We start from the raw sequence: 7730 nt of genomic DNA on the forward strand, positions 1-7730 counted from the left end.
TTGGTTGATCAGCTTTGTATGTCTATATCTGTTTTCATAAGAATCTACTTTGAAGATATCAATATGTAATAAACAAGCATTGTTAATTCCCTACCACTCTGTTTGTAACTCTGTAATGTCTGTACTGATCCTTTGCTATTTTATAAAATGTTGTCTGTCTGTTAGTATTTTCCTCCTTTTATTTCTAAAATAAAAAAAAGAACTTCAGAGAAGATCTAATGCCACTATTCCTCAAGCTCTTTGATGAAACAAAAAGGAAGTAATACTCCCAGAGTCATTCCTAAAAGCAAGCATTACCCTGATACAAAAACCAGAGAAGGATCTTACCAAGAAAGAAAACTACAGGACAATCTGCTAATGAACATAGATGCAAAAATCCTCAATAGGATAATGGCAAGCAGAATGCAACAAATCAGCAAAAAGATTATACATCATGACCAGGAGGATTCATCCCAGAAACGCAGGTATGGTTCCATATACACAAATCAATAAATGTAATACACCACATTAATAGAACCAAGGACAAAAAATCAATGATCATCTCAATAGACATGGAAAAGCATTTGACAAAATCCAACACCCATTCATTATTTTTAAAAACCCTATAGAAAATTGGAGTAGATGGTCTTTATCTCACTCTAATAGAAGCCATCTATGACAAGCCAACAGCCAACATCATACTAAATGGTCACAAATGGAAAACTTTCACTCTAAAATCATGAACAAGAAAGCATGCCCACTATCACTACTCTTATTCAATATAGTTCTGGAAACAGCCAGAGCAATTAGACAAGAGAAACAAATAAAAAGAATATGGACAGGGAAGGAAGAAGTTAAATTATCATTATGTACTGATGACATGATACTCCACATAGAAGATCCCAAAAACTGCACCAGAAGACTCTTAGAATTAATAATCAAATTTGGCAGCCTGACAGAATACACAGTCAACACTGAAAAATCAGTAGCATTCCTGCACATGAATAACAAACTCACTGAGAAAGAAATTAGGAAAACAACACCTTTCTCAATAGCTTCAAGAAAAGTTAAATACTTAGGAATCAGTCCAATGAAGGAAGTGAAAGACTTTCACACTGAAAACTACAGTACTCTGAAAAAGGAAATCAAAGAGGATATCAGAAAATGTAAAGATATTCCCTGTTCTTGAATGACCAAAATCAATATAGTGAAAATAGCCGTATTTTCAAAACTGTTATACATATTTAATGCAGTTCCAATCAAGATACGAATATATACCTCACAGAACTAGAGAAAACATTCCTAAAATTCATATGGAACCAGAAGAGACCTAGAATAGTAAAACCAATTCTGGGCAACAAGGCCAAGGTAAGAGGCATCACAACCCCTGATTTGAAGTTATACTACAAAGTTACCAAGATTACAACAAAACAAACAAATGAAGCATGGTACTAGCAAAAAAAAAAAAAAGCTCATCACTACTAGTGAGAAAAAAACTGACCTGAGGATCAGTGAGACAAAATAGAAAATGCTAAAGCAACTCCAAGCACATTCAACTACCTTATCTTCGACAAAGGAGTCAAACACCTTCTCTGGAAGAAAGATAGTCACTTTAATAAAATTCTGGGAAAACTGACTTTACACATGCCAAAAATGGAACCTAGACCCATATCTCTCACCACACACTAAACTAAGTCAAAATGGATCAAAGATCTAAATATAAAAACAGAAATACTTAATCTGTTGGAAGATAAACTAGATGAAACTCTTGGAGACATCAGTGTAGGCAGACTTTTTTGTCTTTTTGAGAACAGGGTCTCACTATGCAGTTCAGGCTGGTCTTAATCTCACTTTGTAGCCCAAGCTGGTCTTGAACTTGCAATGGTCCTCCTGCCTCAGCCTCCTGAGTGCTGGGATTACAGGCGCTCACCACCACCCCCGGCCATGGTAACGACTTTATGAACAAAACCCCAAAGGCACAGGAAGTATTACAGAGAATCAACAACTAGGATCACATCAAATTAAAAAGCTTCTGCACAGCAAAATACACCATCAGCAGAATGAAGAGATAACCCACAAAATGGGAAAAAAATCTGACCAGCTATGCCTCACCTCAGACAATGGACTAATGTCTAAAATACCTAAAGAACTCAAAAAATTATATCCACCAAATTTAAATGTTCAATCCGAAAATGGGCACATAAAATGAATAGACACTTCTCAGGTCAAGTACAAGCAGCATACATATATATGTAAAACTGTTCAACATCACTGCTCATTCAAGCAACGCAAATTAAAACAATACCTGAGATTTCATTTTACTCAGAAAGAATGGATATTATCCAGAAATCAACCAATAACAAATGCTGGCAAAGCTGTGGGGAAAAAGGACTATTTCTCCACTGTTGGTAGGACAGTAAGTGGTACAACCACTATGGAAATCAGTTGGAAAAAAAAAAAAAAGAAATCAGTTGGGAGATTCCTCAAAAAATGAAAACGAAAACGAAAACCAGAGGTTCCATTTAACCCAGCTATGCCCTTTCTAGATATCTTCCCAAAAGAGTTGAAAGCATCATACCACAGTGATGTATGTGTACCCATGTTTATAGCATCACAATTTATAATAGCTAAATCTTGGCAACAGCCCATATGCCCATCTATTTTAAATAGAGAAAAGTAATATATATATACAATGGAGTACTACTCTGCCAAAGAAGAATAAACTTGAGTCATGTGTAGGTAAATGGATGTACCTGGAGACTGTGATTTTAAGTGAAATAAAGAAGACACTTAAGTGTAAACATTACATTGCTTCTCTTGTGTGAGAAACCATAGGGGTAAACAAGGAGCAAAACAGAGGGCAGCCATTAGGAAGCAGGAAGAACATGTTCACATAGGAGGAGGTACAAAGGAGAGGGGAAGGGGAAAGAAAGGAAGGGAAAAGATGAAAATAACAGAATGGAAGGGAAAATGGAAACAAATATAAATGGGAAAGGGAAGAAAGGTTGAAGGGAGGGGAGGGAAATGGGAAAAAAAAGAAGAATCAAGATATATCATGTACAGGTACAAGTTCCCTATGATGAATGTGAGCACCATGTATGGTAAATATGTACTAATAAAAATTTTTTTTGGTCTTTTTGAGAAAGGGTCTCACTGTGCAGTTCAGGCAAGCCTTGAACTCACTGTAGCTCAGGCCGTTCTCGAACTCGCAACAATTCTCCTGCCTCAGCTTCCCAAGTGCTGGGATTACGGGCATGCGCCACCACACCAGGCAATCGCAGTATTCTGGATGCTGAAGCAGGATTGCGAAAGTTGAAGGACAAGCTGGACTAAGTAGTGAGCTCAAGGCCAGCCTGAATTACATAGCGAGACCCTGTCTAAAAAATATATATATTTGAAATTTACAAAAAAAGAGCAATACTTCCTGTATGCACATAATCTGACACAGCCTCCCTCCTCTGCATCCAGATACATTTTATCATAAAAAAAATTGTAACTAAAAAAAGGCAGGGGTCAGGCATGGTGATGCATGCCTGTAATCCCAGCACTCCGGAGGCTGAGGCAGGAGGATTGCTGCAAGTTTGAGGCCAACCTGGGCTACATAGCAAGTGTAAGGTCAGCCCAAACTGCATAGCAAAACCCTATCTCAAAAAGACGAGAAAAAAAAACAAGGCTGGGGACAGGGTGGAGATTAAGAAAGCAAAATCCCACCCTTGCCTTCTCCAGATCCAGATGATTCCAATAAATTTTTTTTAAAAAACTGGCGGAGGAGGGGTATTGGCCAGAAGGTTGGATGAGGGGAGATTGCCAGGTGCTTCTGCATTCTCAGTGAGTCAGGTGATAAGGATTCCAGAGGAAGGAGGGAGAAATAGGTCCCCCTGCCATCCCACTGGCCTTCTGATTCTCAGCAGACATCCTGCTCTCCCTGTCCACTCCCTTCCTGTTCCTTTCCCTGCAGCCTGCAGCTTCAGCTCCTTCTCCCTAGGCAACCAACACAGCCATCCCACACAGCCCCTCTCCGCTTGTCCTCTGCGGCTCTGCTGCTGATGTCTGCCAGGAAAACACTCCGCAGCCTGCCAGTTCCAGACTTCAAGAGTCCTCAACAACCCTCATCCCCACTCCATCCACAATGGAGTCCCTAATGGACAGGCACCCTGCCTCTCCACCTCTCTGCCTCTCAACCTCTCCACCTCTCCTTGCCCATGGGTTTTGTCCTCGGGCTGGATGGGGTATGGACAGAGTGCGGACATGTACTGCAGCTGCTGGGTCTCAACTATCCAGGTTGTCACCCCCCAGCCCCTACTCCAGACTGCTGGATGTGTCTTTGTTGTGGGGGCACACCTGGTGACAAGGATCCGCGATGCAGACTGTTATGGTTTGTGTCTGGATGTTCCCTCAAAGCCTCATGCAGCCATGGGGTGGGCTTCCAGAGTTTTTGATTGACTAATGGTCCAATGGGATTATGGGTGTGAGTGCTACGCCCACCCTGCACTGGGTATAGCACTGTGGGTAGCCTATACAATATAAGGGAAGGAAAAAGACTTGCTGCAGCTCCTCCCTTTTTGCTCTTGTTGCTTTTGCTGTCTTCTCGTGAACTGTTGTCCTCTGTTGTGTGCCACTCTGCCTTGGAGCCAGCTGAGTATGGACTGAAACCTCCACAACCTGTGAGCTAAATAAGCCCTTCCTTCCTTAATTTTGGGCATCAGGTATTTTATCCCAGCAATGAAAGAAAACTAACCAAGACCCAGATTTATGAGTCCAGCTCCCTGGGCAGCTGCAGCATAGTAGCTAAGTGAGGCTCTTCCTGAACTTCCCTCTCCCTAGGACCCAAGCTTTCCTCCATGGGAATACCTCCCTGAGCCCCACCCTGACTGGCTGTCTCCACATGTCTAGTACTGAGCACACTTGGTCCTCCCCCAAACTTTTCCTTCTTTCTCCTCTGCACCCTGCCTTCCCCACCCCCCAGGTGTACAGGATGATGAGAAAACTGTCCCTGCCCTCCCTTTTCTCTTGTCCCCTGTGTGTAGGATCAGTGGTTGAATGTGTCATGTCTACCCCATCCTAAATTCCCAACCATCCTCTCTCTACCTCATCATAACTTCCCTGGAGCAAAGGACTCAGAAATCATTTTGAGCAGTAAGAAAGGTATTTTACCTGCAGTCATTTGCAAGGGAAGCAGCTCAAGATCCCAAACACTACCCTATGTAGATGTGGCAAGTACTTAGAGGAATAAAGCCCCAGAGTCACAGCTGTGTGTTTCCTTCCTGCTGATGAGCATCACATCTGCAAGGGACTCTGCTTGTTGCAGACATCAAATCACAAAACTCAGAAACTGTCTTGTGTGTGGGTGTCAGGCATCAGCCCCGGCAAGGGCTCAGATCTTCATGCATTTTAGGTTCTGGTATTCCAGTTATCCTCTCTTTTTCACTTCTCCCTCTCTGATGTGGGAGGCACATTTCTGACCATTCTGGCTATAGAGCAAGAGTTCTGAGGTTCTTCGGGCTGATCACAGACGATGCGTCCTGAGTGCATGCACCAGCATGGACACCCTACCTGGGACAGAGTCTGGACATGTATGCACATCCACTTTATCTCCCTGTACCTCTGGGATGGAGGAGCCCACAGACTCACCTTCCCTGACACCCGTCAGATCCCCAGATAGAGCAGGGCTGTTTCCATTGGAACTACTTCCTGGCTGTCATAGCTCCATAACATCCCATTCTGGGGCTCTGGAGCAGACCTGAGTCCCACAAGTACAGGTGTTCTATGAGGACCCAAAACCCTGAGATTCTGGCCCTAGGAAAGACTTCACTCAGGAGCTCTGGCCATGGCCTGCCCGAGTAGAGAATTAGATGTCTGAAGCCTGATCTTCTGACCCTCAGCTGGGACTTTGGGAAAGAGAAACAGGGTAGGGGCATTACAGGCCATGTTAACAGCTCCCCGAGAGGCAGGGCTTGTGGGGATATACCGAGGAGAGGGCATCCTGTAGTAGTAATATTTGACCCAAATCATCACTAACACTTTGGCCTTGTCCTACCCTTCACTAGAGCCCCATTCAATGGCTAGTCAAGGGCAGACGCCCACAACTGTTAATGCAGTGGGAGAGAGATGGAGAGTATGGAGCCCTGGGTACTGGGCTTGGCCAGGAAGTGAAGTCACAGGGAGAAGATGGCGTCTATGCACCAGGAGAGAGACCTCAGGAGAAACCAGCTCTACCTGCACCTTGATCTCAGACTACAGACTCCAGAATCAAGAAGATAAACCACTGTTTAAGCTGCCCTGACTTGGTGCGTTGTTACAGTAGCCCCAGAATACACCAGATCTTCAAGGTGAGATCCCAACATCAGTCAAGCCTTGGGAGGAGATTGTGTGGGAGGGCCAGTCTCCTGAGCACCCCGACCTTCTGGACAAAGCAGCAGCACCACCACCACCCTGTACACGTGCTGGTGAAGACCCTGGACTACTGTACCCTTGAAGCCCTTGTTGCTCTCAACCTCCTGGACCCTTGTGCCTCCAGTTTACCTCTGACTTCATTTGGAACACCACAACCCAGAGGACAAAGCACATTCAAGCAAGAGAGAGTATGCAGCAAAAGATCTGTGTATCAGCAAAACCCACTTGGGTACATGTGGAAATAGAAAGGACAGGATTTCAGGTGGAGATGAATACAAGGAGACCCTTGGCAAGGATTCTACATGCAGAGATAACTCTAGCAGCTGCCAGGAGTGGTAATAATTTGCTCAATTGAGGAACAAAAACCTAGAACTGTCAGTAGCCATGTGGAGATGAGATGCCCAAAATGTGCACCTCACAGAGACCCCAAGCTGGGGATAGAGGCCTACGCCTGTCCCTGACGGACCTCGGGCCCTGGTCAGTCCACAGACCCAAATAGACTTGCTTTTAGTGACTTTGCTTGGGCTTACAGCCATGTGACAGAGAAACCAGGCAACAAAGACAGAAAAGGACCAGGTTCCAGGCCAACATTACTTTGTTCTAGGACCCTGGTGGCCTAGGGCTTCCCCAGTGATCTGGGAATGGAAGTGAGTAAGAGAACAAATGTAGTAATGACCCAATCCTGCTCTCCAGCTCAAGGTGAATACAACATCCCTGGCTATTTGCCCAACTCCCAAGATGCAAGAGATATGCCCACAAATTCCAGGACCACGCCGCCCCATGGGCTCGCCAATCCTCAGAGCAGGCCTGCAGGATGTGACTCCCCAGCAAGATGACGTCTGCCCAGAGGGCTCAGCAGTCAGCACCACATCCAGGCTCGACTGAGGCACAGGGCCACTCCCCTCCCTTCTAACTCACCCCCTGTTGTTGAAAGGCACTCAGCCTCGGGGAGTAACCATGGCTGATCAGGGTGACTTCAAGTGTGGCTTTGTATGGTGGTGGCGTCGCTCCTGGGACACAGGACTAGTCATTTGGAAATGCGTTCTCTCTGTGCCACTAAGTAAAAAACGCTCACATTGGCTCCCTTGTCTCTGCTGAGGACAGACTCCTTTCCTTTTTTCCTGGGGCTTTTCTGGCTGGCTCTGTACCCCAGTCTAGACTGAAGGGCCTTGATGGTCTCATGGGCACTGGTGGATGGGGTCTGCAGGTGCCTCAGCAGCCCAGGCACAGCCTCTGTTTCTGGGGGTGGGGGTGGGAGGTAAGCCCCGTGAGAATGTAAGCCACTCCTCAGGAGGTCTCAGGGCCCCAAGGACAAGCCCTTGACATGGAGGTCAGCTCCTCAGACTCTTCAGACTCTG

The sequence above is a fragment of the Chinchilla lanigera genome, unplaced genomic scaffold, assembly GCF_000276665.1.
Source record: "Chinchilla lanigera isolate Chin_1 unplaced genomic scaffold, ChiLan1.0 scaffold00053, whole genome shotgun sequence".
In the NCBI taxonomy this organism is placed as follows: domain Eukaryota; kingdom Metazoa; phylum Chordata; class Mammalia; order Rodentia; family Chinchillidae; genus Chinchilla; species Chinchilla lanigera.